Source organism: Falco biarmicus, chromosome 2 (genome assembly GCF_023638135.1).
Source record: "Falco biarmicus isolate bFalBia1 chromosome 2, bFalBia1.pri, whole genome shotgun sequence".
In the NCBI taxonomy this organism is placed as follows: domain Eukaryota; kingdom Metazoa; phylum Chordata; class Aves; order Falconiformes; family Falconidae; genus Falco; species Falco biarmicus.
The window spans coordinates 7,194,729-7,207,907 of NC_079289.1; the positions used below are offsets into that span (position 1 = coordinate 7,194,729).

Consider the following 13,179-nt stretch of genomic DNA (forward strand, 5'->3'; position numbering starts at 1 on the left):
CTTGCCTGTGCGCTTTTTTTTTTTTAATTTAAGTACTTGGCTGCAACAAGAAGTCAATGTTCCACATGCATGCATAGAAATATTCTTTTGAAACTGCATTTGAAGTGGAGTAAACTACAAGATGAAAAATGGCAGCACTGTTTCATGCTTGTGTGACACTTCTGGGTGTTTAGTTGTAACCAAAATAAATGCAATTTTGCTGCTTTACCACATTCTGAAGGGTGTTCATCCTATTGAGAATCTGCTGATGGTTTTCCTGCTGGTGCTTACACTGAAAGTTCTTTCACTTTGTGGACAACTGATATTCCAGTCCCCAGCTTGTATAAATGGTACAATAGCATTTCCTTTTTTTTTGGCACGAAGATGCTATTGAGTTTGATTTCAGGGTACCTGTCTTTAACTTTTCCTGTATGAAAATGTAATGAAGATAAATCTTTGGGCCCTCTTTCACTGCTGCAAGTTAAATCATGTTAAAACAGCCGTTACAGGCTAATTCAGAGTTGTAGATTTGTACTTTGCAGCCCTGGACTGTTCAGTGAATGAGAGCTGCCAGATTATTGATGGAGGAGGTATTTCATTAATTTGTCTTTTTGCTTCAGCTTTCTGTAATTAGGGTATGAAGAATGATGTGGAGGAGGAGAAAAATCAGCATAATGGTTCTTAATATCTGGAAGACTCTTTCTGTGAGTAAAATGGGTTACATCAAAATGTTGCAGTTATTTCAAGGATTTGTGGGGTATAGTTTCCATTGTTTGAGAGGAAGCAATTACATTCTAAAGTGACTCATTGCAGTGCCGGTGGTTTTGACTGTCCTGTGAGCTTCTCTTGGTCTGCTTTGAACTTCTCTGTGATTCTGCTGGAACTTCCAAAAAAGCATCTCCACAGTCTCCATCAAAACAAGGAATGCTTTTCTAAATTCTTCTGGAGGGGTTGGAAGAAGCTTATGTCTTTTCAGTTTGATATGAGAAGGTATCTTGAGTAGTTTCCAGTACTTAATGCTCCAGATGGCAGTGTCCCTAGAGCTTTTTTCCCAAGCACCCTTGTCTGTTGGAGATGCTTTGGTTGGTGGTTGAAGTAGGCCTGCTGTCCCTGCAGACCACTATTTTCCTACACGTAATGCTGGGGCAGCCACATACAAAAGGAGTGGTGAAAGACAAAGCAGGAGACCTTACTTCTTACCCCCACCAGCTGTTGATGTGTAAGAGAGGGGATACTGGTGTTTGCTGCAAAAGAGGGTGGTGCACCTAGTGCTTTGGAAACACTGCAGTGCAACTGATGGGTAAACTGGGATCATTACCATCCCTCAGAGTGGGTTCTAGGCATTGTCTTTGTGTGCATCATCCTGTTCTCTGTTGCTGGATTGTCCTGCTTCCTGGAGGAGAGGCTGCTTTAAAGGCCCCTGAGGGGAATCGTGCAGTGCTGCTCAGCTGAGGCTTGCTACTTGCAACCGAGTTACAGACTTGCAACCAAGTTTCATGTCCTACTTGTACAGCATTTCCGCAAATAGTTTCTTGCGTGGCAATATTTTAGTACAGAGGGTGTGGAATTCAATTTTCCAGCATGCTGGTTTAGGTACCTCCGTCAGCATCAGATCCCATGGACATGTTCATGGTGGATTTGCGTAACTGTTTCTGGAGATAACGATGGTGGGAGAAAGTAAATGTCTCCACGGGTGGAAGAAAACCCCTGCTTATTTCAGGGTCTAGGAAAGGGAATACCAAACAACGCTCAGCTGTTCCTTTCCTGATCCTGTAGAAACAACCCCCTTGTTTATTCATTTAGGGGAGAGATAAAACATGTTCCTCCAGTGGGAAGGTCTCCTGTGATCCATCAGTGATGGCAGGGCTGGTTGTGATCTGGTGGTTTCTGCTGCCCAGCCCTGTTCTCCTCACTCCTGTTGCTGGGAGGTCCCAGTGCTGCCTGCTGCTCCGGCAGCTGCTCTTCTCCTGAGCTGCTTCGCAGTGTGAAGGAGAAGGCAGGCAGGGAGGTCATGCTGGAGGAGCATTCTGTCGAGTGGGCTTTGAGGAGGGGGGGTTATAATAGCACAAGTGAAAAACATCTTTGCCCTTTCAGGTCCAGGTGCTAACCTGGAGTGTGGGTGTGACAGCCATGGCTTCCTTTATCTGGTCATAGGAAGGTGACTTCAAGGCATCTGGAAGAGTCTTGTTTCCAACATTCATGTCTCACGTCACCAAAGGTAGGAGCATCAGGAGCCATTTCATGGGTGTTCTAGTAACTGTTAACTACAGTAATGGCTGTCTTAGCCTCGGGGTCTGTGTGCGCGCAGGACTGGCAGCAGGTCTGACTGCTTGTCCTGAGGGCAATAGGGCGGCCACAATGTCCGAGTTCTGCTCCAACCTCTGGCCCTGACTTCTCATGGATTTGAATGATGCTGGGCACAGAGGGTTCCAGCTCTCCCCGAAGTGGGGATCAGCTAGCCTAGGCTCCTGCTTGGCTAAGAGCTGGAGCCGCTTGGGTGGAAGTCTAGGGGCTGGCTGTCCAAGGATCAAACGTGGGGGAAAAAGTGGCCGTGGCATGTGAGAAACCTGGGGATTCACAAGTCTTCACAGCTCCTGTGGAGCCCAGCCCTGACCTCGTGCTTTGATGGAAATCTGCGGCCAGGTTTCGGTGGTCGTTTGGTTACACTTCACGATCGATGTCTTAAAGGGACTGCCAGAATGAGCGAGCGTCCTGCTCCACTCCAGAGAGACAGCCTGAAATTCACGGGTGAGAAAGCAATTGTTTTACTTCCCATCAGTGAAGTCCCGCTTGCTGTGCCAGCACCAGGCCCCTCTCTGCTTTCTTCCCGTCACATCTTGTACCTCCCCACTGGCAGCTTTGGGATGTCAGATGGCAGGACGTGCATGTCCCTGGGTGCAAACCACTTGCAATTCTGTTTTGGCACCAGAGTTGCCCTGGGGTCAGCAGAAGGCTTAAATCAGTGAAAAGCTGGGCCATGGAGCCCTGCCAGGGATGTGTGCGGTCTGTGGGGCGGGAAGGGGCGTTTGAAGACAGTGGCATCGCCACATTGGTTTAGGAATGTGGTTGTGAGCTTGGTGACTTAGGGCATGACATGTTTTTCATTTGCGTTGTGGAGATGGTGGAAATTCGGGGTCAGGTGTTTCGTTACGTTCAGCAGCAGCTGGTGCCGGGCAAGACCATCTTTATGCCCTGTTGCTCCTCCCATACTCTGGTGGTTTTGGCAGCCTGACCCCTGCCAATGCCACGAAATATAATTAGTCTAATCTTTCTTTTACTTCTGGGATGTTGGTTTTCTGCTTTAAAATGTAGTCTGCAAGTGTGCCACAGATCAGATTTCTCTGTAAGTGTACAGAAAAAAACAAGTCCAGCTCTAGATATAGTCAAAAGACCAATGCTGTCAGAGTTTCTCTGTTCCCCACTGCCAGAGTGGAAAGACCACCCGACATACCACAATTCTTAGAAACCCCTTGCATGTCCTCCAGCTGAAGGGTGCTTGTGCTACTTTTACATCAAATCCTTGTCCATGTTCCTTTTTCCTTTTCCACTCAGAAATAGTTGTCAGAATAGTTGGCTGGAGGTGTTTGCTGTTCTTATGGAAGAGCTATGTGTAAGAACGAACAATTGCTTGCCTATTCAGAGACTGGTATTTCAACTGTCCGACATTGTCAGAAAGATTCTTAACCTTGGCTATGCTAGAAGAGTTATTCCCAGGAAGAAGGTGGAGTAAAATCTCGTTTCCCTTTGAAACATATGCAGGATGGCTGATCATGCTGTCTGGGAGTGGTCACTGGCCCTGAAAGCTGTCACACTCGCCCATATATCTGTGGGATTTTGGAGTGGTCTGAGTAATTCTCAGGAGTTCTTCTCTTTTGCTTCTTAATTGGAAATGTTTGACAGGGTGTACTAAGTCTCTTAAGCCCTCAGCACCCATGCACCGAGTGGGGGCAGGGTTACAATGCCCTTATCATGGTACTTGAGAAGACCACTCTGTAGCAAGGCATTGCATGAGGGCTTGAAGGTGGCTGAAAGTTGACTGCAATTAGTGTCTTTGCTGTATAAGTCTCTTTGTTCCTCTTGCGTTGCTTAATAGATTCCACACTAGCTGTCCCATTGGACCATGCCACCATAGCCTTGGAGACTTCAAATCCCCATGACACTGCATAAATGAGACAGTGATGCATCTCAAACAGACTGTATTTTGATTTTGTTTTCCTGAACGCGAACATCCTTTTTACCAGGCAAAAGAAAGCCAAAATCAGGTTTTATGAAGAACAATTTCTCAGCCTGGATGCAACAGGCAACTTCATTTAAAGAAGTTTTTTAGCAATGTAAGTCTTACTGTTTTAGCAGTGCTAGCGACAGGGTTTCAGGCTGAGTCTCGAAGGCCTGTGGAGCTGGTGTCCCCTGGCACGCTGTGGTTTGTCTGCCCACTTGGCCTAATCATGTACAGTAATACAGGTGCTCAATAGGTTTATTCTCTCGTCATCAATTGTCATGATGACATGTCAGTTCTGCAGAAGAGCTGTGTTGGGTCAAACCAAGGATCAATCCAGCCCAGTGTCCTGTCCCTGAAGGACCTCTTAGGAAACCTCAAGTTTCAAGAAGGAGTAGGCAGGGTAAAGCACCTGCCACTCACGCCTAAGTGGGAAAGCTGTTCGCTCCTGGCTGAAGGATTTGCCCAAAGCCGAGGAAGAAGGCTGTGCCTGCCTCCACTGGCTTCTCTGTTGATCGAGAGTTTGTCCCCTGGTTGAAGCTGTTGAGTGTCATCCTTGCGGAAAGCCTGGCAGTATTACTGCCGAGCATCAGCTTTAGCGGTGGTGTCTCTGCTTGTTGTAGGGAGGGGCTGTAGGTAACAAGAGAGAGCTTTGTTAGAGAGCTTTGGTGGGGCAGCTGCTGCTTTTAGCAGCTGAAAGGTTTGCTGCCCGTGTCAGCAACACGGTCATTGCCTTGGGATCATCTTGCCCGTCTCTGTCCTTGTTGCAGAGGAAGAAAGGGACGATGAATCGGGTCATTCCCCAGGGAGAAACTGGAGCTACCGACAACTTCCCTAAACCTAACATCCTGTTTCCCAGGTAAGGCCACTTCTGTTGCCCTTCACTGACATGAGAGCCTCTGAGCTCATGCTGGGCAGCACTGCATTACTAGGATTTTTTTGCCTCTTGAGGTTATTTGAGGAAGAACTCATCCGCAGGATGCTCCGCGTCTCAGGTTGGAAGCTGTGCATCTTTGCTTGAAGTAGCATAGAGAAGTGATTGCTTTTTACGTTGCCAGTCTGCCATCAGTCATGCAAGATGGTCGTCGTTAGATAGAATTTGTGGAGCATAGAGAAGAATATGGGGAACATCTTTAAGTTTCACCTGCTTTTTCCTCTTTCCTTTGCGTGAGACTACAAAAAGACAGAGAAACTGCAGGGAAAAATATTAAGAAATGTTCCTGTGCAGAATCTATTGCAGAATTCTACAGAACTATACTTGATAGAAGATGGCATCCATATGGGTCACGTGTTTGTGAAATTCCCATGTCTTTTGTGAGAAAAAAAAGTTAAGAAATGGCATCTTAAATGCCCTCTGCAGGAGTACAGGAGAAGAAATTTCTTGGCAAATAGGAAGCCTGTTGTAGGGGGATGTGTCCTGGGTCTGATGCTGCAAAGGAGCTCCATCCGCGACCCCAGTGATGGGGTTCCCTCTTTACAGATGCTATGATGTTAGTCAGGGAGGGCACATACCCATGTGAAGGGAGGGTAAGGTTATAATTCAAAATGCTCTTGACATGTTGGAGAGCAAAAGGGGTCCCATGTACGTACACTTGGGATAAGAGGTGATAGATGGTCTCCAACTGGAGCAAGAAGGATTTGTGTTAGACTCAACTTCTTAATAGTGAGGATTAATGAGACCCTAGAAGATGTGGACAGAGCTCCTCCAGGCACTGGGGTCCCTTCCCATGTAACTTGGTTTCCTACTAAAGCCTTCAAGGCTGTTGAAGGCACCTGACTGCAGATTACTTGTAAGGCCTCTCTGGCAGGATGAGGTCGTTAAGGAAAGCTGCAGAGGGAATATGGCGTCCTGCATGCAAACTGCTGGCGCCGCCTTTTCTGCAGCCTGCAGTGTAACACTGAACGTGGGGAATTTTTTCTTAAACCCTTCCATGAAAGACCCACTAAATCCCCCAAGGGGAAGAGGCAGAGGGATTATTTCAAGGAGAAGATTAACGGGAAAGGTAATGTGAGAGCAGGCTCCTAAGGACATTGTGTGTGCTCTCTTCTTGTCCTCCTTGCTAGGAGCCTATGGCAGATGGTAAAGGCCCCTGTGCGGTCTGGGGTGCAGACCCATCTGTTATGGACCTGCTTTCCCTTTCTGGTGAATTGCAGGTGCAAACTGCTCTTTCCTTTTCTAAGTTGGTTTGTGCAGGGAGTAAACATTTAGGGAGATCCTTCAGGATGCTGAATACCAAATTCTGCCAATAGCGCTGGTGTTTCTCTCTCTCATCAAGCCCATTTGTTTTCTTCCGAGGAGAAACATCATCTGGAGATGATTTTAGAAAAGGTTCATCACCTCTACTGAAAAAGAACTTTGCTTTCAATATGGGAATTCCGGACCTTTTTCGCAGACTCCCTCAGAAGAACGTTTGTGGGCTGAATATATCAGAAACTTGAATTCATGCAGGCAGAGTCAGTACAGAGATCCTGGACTCTGCGAAATAAAATGGCTTCTCCAAAAGAGACTCCGCTAGGTCTCTGGCATCTCCCAACCAACCTTTCACAACAGGAGCTAGATAAAGCAGGGGCTAAAAATAGTATCACCAGGATTAATACTGATTTGCAGGAACAAGTTGGACGAGTTCCAGTGTTCAAAAGGGCCTGAGAATAGGACAGATGGGGAATTAATAGCCTTAGTTGTTTCTATGACCTGGTCGAGCATGTCTGCATGTCATTCTCATGCAAATCCTCACCGAGATGCTGTTTTAAGAGTGGTGGTGCTTCATGCTCACAGGGCTTCTGCCAGCACTTCCTTGCAGTGGTCCCGTGAAAGTAAGGGCAACTGATCTGAAGGAAGAACCAAGGGAGAAAATCAGGAGGGAGAGGGTCCTCGGGTGAGCTGCTCAAGGAAATGGTGGAGGGTAACACTGTGCCTTTGTACTTGTGTGAGAGAGATGTTTCTTTTGGACATGCTGTGTGTGAGCTCTGAAAAGTTACGTCATAAGGAATTACAGGAGGGTGCATGTGTAGCAGACTTCTTCAAGACCCTTTACATCTGCTTCATTTTACCCTGGAGTTGTCTTCCAGTGCACAGATCTGTTTAGTAACTGAACAGAAAGAATTGTGCCAGAAGTAGAGAGGATTACTTTCTTACTTTCTTGATTTGAATTAACCTGTTCTTTTTTTGTCTTGAGAGCAATGTTCGGGGTCTAACAATATGTTGTGAGAGGGAGGAGAGGTCCAAATGCTCTCTGAATCACTTCTTGATGGTGTCTCGGTGCCTGAACTTTGTTCAACTCTTTGACCTGTTCCCAGAGAGCAGTGAAGCTCAGAGGTGAGTGACCGTGAAGCAACTCGTTGCTTTGCTGTGAAAGGATCCTGCTTGACAGGGCAGAGTATAATTCAACCACCTTGTGCTTCCCAGAACCACAGATGGCTTCATTTTCATGGGTGACTTTGGTACTGAAGAGTCCTAGATTGGAGCCCACTGACCTTGACTTGAGAGCCTGGAACCTGTATGTTGTACAGCTCAGAGTTTCTGCTCTCTCCTTTTGTTGGAGCAAAGGAGCAGAAGACAGGTAGTTCTCCTGGAGATCTGCCTTGTGCAGCAGAAGCAGGTCCCCTGCCGTGAGCATCAGCTGTAGAACTAACTTGTCCTGGCCTCACTCAGACTCCTCCCGTTACATATTTTTAGGAATCTGAGGTTTGGAGAAGCTCCTGGGAGGAAGTGGATAGCAAAAAGACACTTGAAGCGAAACCTAAAATCAAACCCCCTCTTCCTGATCATTGTATCAAAGCAACAGAGGTATGAATTATGTATTTGTAGTGCCACCTTTAACTGTAAGAAAAATTTAGTAAGATGGATGTAGATCCTTAGAAGAAGCCTTATAGCTGTGTTCACTGTTACATTCAATTGCTTCTGGACTTTTCTGTAATGGGTACTAGCTACTCTCTTTTTACATTGTATTCCTTAAGTCCATGTGCTCATGAGATACCCAAGACTGCTGTACCTGGGTGACTGTTAAGCTGTTATGGGATAGAAATGCAGCGGTTTCTTAGATCATTTGGATCATTGGCAGTAGGAGGAGGGCTTTTCCTTACTGCCGGTGGAGCTGAGCAGTGCTGGCAGGCTGCAGGCAAAGGTCAGAAAGGTGGGTGAGAAATGAAACCAAAGAAGAGACTAATCCTCTGGGCTGCTGTAGTTCTTGTGCTCTTCCAGGAGATGGAGAAGCTCACTGTGGAGTGGCGTTTAAGAACAGTCCTGACATCTGCTGCCCAGTGGAAGAAGAAAGCAATGGCAGATTGGGCAGAACAAGAAGCTCAGGGGGCAAAGAGTACGTGCAGGACCCAGGTACGGCATGCATTTGAAAACATTCTGAAAAATAGCCTTTTTTTGTGCCCCCGAAGGGAAGCCGAGTTTTCAAGCTATCAAAGTCATCGTGTAAGTCTTGGTTTAGCGGTGCCTAGGAGGTGACTTTTGTCTGTCAGGGTTGGCAGGTCATGAGCAGGAGGGAACAGGTGTCAATCCGAGTCAGAGGACAGGGAAAGCAGCTTGCTGTGCTAAGGGCATGCGCTGATGATGTCTTCTGACTTGGTGCTCCTTGGCCCAGCAGGATGGCTCTTGGTTAGGAGTGCAGCCTCCGCCAGCGAGGTGGCTTCAGCCAGATGTGTCCAGACATCTTGTAGAAGGAGAGCTCCAGCTGGCCCTTCTGCTCACTAGACCTAGATTAGCTCGATCAGAAGTACTATTTTGAAGAATATATTGTGCTTTTGTAAGTAACTTTCTGTAACTAAGAATTAAAACTTGCTCCCAAACCACTGGCATGAAAATAGAAGTTACCGGCTTCAGTGGCTGAGGAACAAAGGCTTTAAGGATTCCTTTATCAAGTCAAGTCAGCCTTAGGAACAGCTGTCCTGAGAATGGAGACACACTGCTTTGGTGCTGACTGCTCCACGACATTTCCTGCGTTCACACCTCAGCCTAAAACAGACTCTTGCCTTGCACAATCGCTGAGGACCCCACCAGAGAGACTCACAAGGAAGAAAGGGTATGAGCTCAGCCTGGGGGCCAGGAGAGGAGGAAAACAGGAGAAGACTGATGAAACCCAGGAAAGCTGCCCAAGAACAGCTTTTGTAAAGTAAAACTAATCCTGTCCCAGGTAACTTATGGAACAAAGCTCAGAGTTGTTTCCCAGAAGCCATGCGACAGGCCCAAACCTTGAAAAACTTGGTCTCCTGCTCAACCAAGGGCTTAATTTTCTTGGACACATGCGTAGGCCATCTGTTTGTGCAGAAGCAACAATGAGGGCAGTTAGCAGAGGCCCAGGCTGAACTCCCTTACTCGGAACGGGTCATTGGGATCACTGTGACCTGTCACATCCTGCTGTAGGATATGGTAGTTTTGTTAGGCAGGTGGCACATGCCTCACACAGCTGACAATGTCACAAGTGGGACCAGAAGATGACAGAGGGACCAAATGGAAGCCGGGGTTAAAGCATCGTTAAGTTGTGACACAGCACGAGGCTGCTGGTGGTCATTGCTCCAGTTCTCACGCTTCTAAGGAAGGATCTGCCTGGTGTGGAAGTAAAATAATTAACACTTCATAGGCCTCTGCAAGGCCTCTCCAGTTTAGGAAATGAGCATCAGCATGACCTGGCAGCCTCGCTGCACCAGCACATTTTAATTAACAAAGGAGTGAGTTATTTGTAAAAAGGAGGTGCTGCCTAGAGTTTCCTTATCTGACTGTCCAGAGCCTCCCCCTGTGAAGTAACCCGTGTGTTACCACTCTTCGCTGAAATTTTCTGTGGTCCTGCTTATCTGCCATGGTTTGGTGAAGAATGAGTTGTATAACCTAAAGGGACATGAACTCCGTAAGGGCCCTGTTTGGGCAGAGGTGTGGTACCAGCAGAGGCTGTCACTCTGCTGCTCTGTCATCTCTCCTGTAGTTCTAAGAAACTGCTTCTGTTCTGACCTGGTCAAAACTGCTTTCTGGTTATTCCATGAGGCCGGTGGGATTGTTGTCTGGGCTTCGGGAAGCCAGCCTTCTCCGTGTGGGTGGCATGGCTAAGGCTCTCCAGCACGAGCTTTGTGACTGCTCTTGCCCTGGCTTCAGTCTTTAAGGCTGAAACTGGGTTACGTATGCAGTCCTGTGTATTTTGGATAATTCAGCAGTGTGCATTGAGAACCTCTTGCCGTTGTGGGTTCAGCAGGCGTTGTCCCTGAGCATAGTGAAGGCGGTACACGTTTGAGACCACCACAGTAATTTACTTTCCTCCTCTTTCCAGCCTGCTGTGGCTGAGCTTGCAGACTGGAAACTTGCAGAAGGAAGACTCCATCCCCCTTCGGTACTAGGGAGGTGCCTTTCAAAACTGCTATGAAAGGAAGAAGTCATTAATTTCTGCGGGTTGACTGTTTGGACTGCCAATCTGCTTCTCAAGCAGAAGGGCTTTTTCTTTCTCATCTGTGAAGCGTATGATTATGGTGGGTTGTTGCTGAATTTCACTAGCTATGTGAGATCCAACAACATGATCACTATGTAGGATAGTGCTTGAGGAAACCAGCGTTTAGTTTACCTAGGGAAATTTAATGTAAGAAAACTCCAGGGTCTTGGAGCAGCTGAGGTTCTTTTTGTCATTCCTAGTTCTGCCTGATTAATTTTCACATTTGTCTTCAGGCTGCTAATCATCTTTCCCTCTGGATCTAGTATCCTCACGAGGAAAGCTCAGAGATGCTCAGTCAGGCAGAGGAATGGAGCAGAGCCAAACAGGCTGGAGAGGAATGGACTAGTGGACGCTGCAGTGGCTACGGTCTGCACTGTACTGGAGTTGTGGTTATGAGCCAGGTCACCAGGCTCGCAGGTGGGGGCTGCAGGGGGCTGCTGGAGCACTGGTGTGCGGCGGGGAGAGCAGTGAGCTCCCGCTCGCTGTTTGGCACCAGCTTGTCCCATTCTGCCGGCTGAGGTGCTGGCTGATGAGCCTCGTGCGCTTCAGCAGCTGCTCTATTTTCTACCTCATCCAGCTTTTGTTCCATATGGGTTTGTGCCGAGAGATATCAAAACAGTCTGTACTATTTCTCTGTGATTCTTGGTCTGCTTGCTAGAACAGAGTATTTCTTTGTTGAGGAATGGAATAAACCTCTTACTGTGTTTTCCTGCTTCAGGATGAATAGTGGTTTAGTGTCTTTTCCCTGCATCTTTCAGATGGGAGAGCCCAGGAAAGAGATTAGGCTCTGTCCCGTCTTCATCGTTCAACAGCCAAACGCTTCTTCAAGGTATCTATCTATATAGATATATATCTCCCAACAATACTTTTTATCTCAACACCATGGTTTAAAATGGGAGCACAGGATTATATAGAAGTAATTCAGGAATGAGCCTAAGTAGAAATAGAAACATATAATGCATACATCAATCTGTCCTGCCTTTTACATATATATATTGATTATTCCCCCCATTAAAAATGTCCGTCCCGCAGGTACTACCACAGATGTAATGCCTGTAATAATAACAACCTATGTGTAATATAAATTATTTTGTAACAGTTCTGCTGTGGTTAGGGCATTTTTCCCTTGTGCTGTTCCTAGTTTCTTGCTACTGGGAGTTAAGGTCCCTCAAATGGAAAATCCCTTAAAAAAACAACAAAACAACCCCCTGTCTACTGATCATTACACTCCGCAGTTGAACAAGCCCTGCCCTGCCAGACTCATAGCTGTGACAGTGACAGATATATTTCCCTTCATTTTGGGACATTTCCCCAGTTATTTTTCTTTCCAAGTCAACGTGAATTTAGTCAGGGTGGGGATTTTTTTCACAAGGGCCTGATCTGTTTCTGGGTCTGCCCTCACCTCCTCACTGCACCCAGAGTTAAAAATACAGATTTAAAAATACAGGAAGCAACAAGTGCAGGTACTGCTGCTGCTTTATGCTGCAACAGATGCAGAATTTGTGAAAAGTAGTCAAAATTCTGGTTATGCAGAGAGGTTTTTGTAGTTTTGGTTTTTTCTTTTTAAAACGAGTTACGGTAACAAAATGAACCAAATATTTTTCTGGTGCACGGCTCATGCTGACAGCAAAGCATTCTGAGGTGAAGCTGAAGACTTCCCTGAAGTACTTGTAGAGGAAGTTCATTTCTTGACTTTCAGCCATGGAACCAGAGCTCCCCAACGTGACCAGTGGTGAAACATGAGCACAAAACACGCCAACAAAAACATGCACTCCTACATATACGAGGAAGCAAACTTAATCCACGCTTCCGTGAAATTCTTTGGCTTAAAATTAGAAGCTTCAAGAAGAACCTGATTTAAAATTAGTTAACTTTTTTTTTTATTATTATTCAGTCATCACCAGGTGGAGTAACACAAAGGTGACCTTCATCTCTAAGGAAGAGAGACCCTTCTGAGTGCACCACCAATTCATCGATCAGAAACTTGTTTTCTACTTCTGCTTGTGCTACAACTTTCACATGGACCCTGGGCAAAGTCTTTGCCTAAAAATGAGGATTGTAGTCCAAGCCGATGACTTAGAAGTCTCTGAGACATGGTGGAGAAAGACAAGGACCTCCAGGTACATCTTCCCTCCAGCTATTTTTTTTTAATGAAGAGATGAAAGATCACAGAATGGTCAGGGCTGGAAGGGACGTCTGGAGGTCACCTAGCCCCACCCCCTGCTCGAGCAGGTTCTCCTGGAGCAGGGTGCGCAGAGTCACATCAGGTGGGTTCTGAATGTCTCCGGAGCAGGAGACTCCCCAGCCTCTCTGGGCAGCCTGTGCCAGGGCTCCGTCACCCTCAGGGTAACAAACCTTTCCCTCATATTCAGATGGAACTTGTGTTGCAGTTTGTGTCTGTTGCCCCTTGTCCTGTCACTGGGTACTGTTGAGAAGAGTCTGGCCCTGGTCCTCCTGGGTGACTTCAACCACCCTGGTATCTGTTGGAGGGACAACACAGCAGGGCACAGGCAATCCAGAAGGTTCTTGGAATGCATTGATAACTTCCTTCTCCAAGTGCCA

General features: G+C 46.8%; 1 long non-coding RNA gene across 1 annotated transcript; it reads left to right on the forward strand.

Moving 5' to 3' along the window:
* The first annotated feature begins 1,466 nt into the window (after nucleotides 1-1,466).
* LOC130144430 (uncharacterized) lies at nucleotides 1,467-13,179 on the forward strand. Its single transcript, XR_008820136.1, has 3 exons — nucleotides 1,467-2,197; nucleotides 4,966-5,054; nucleotides 12,512-13,179. It is a non-coding gene; the product is annotated as an uncharacterized LOC130144430 (long non-coding RNA).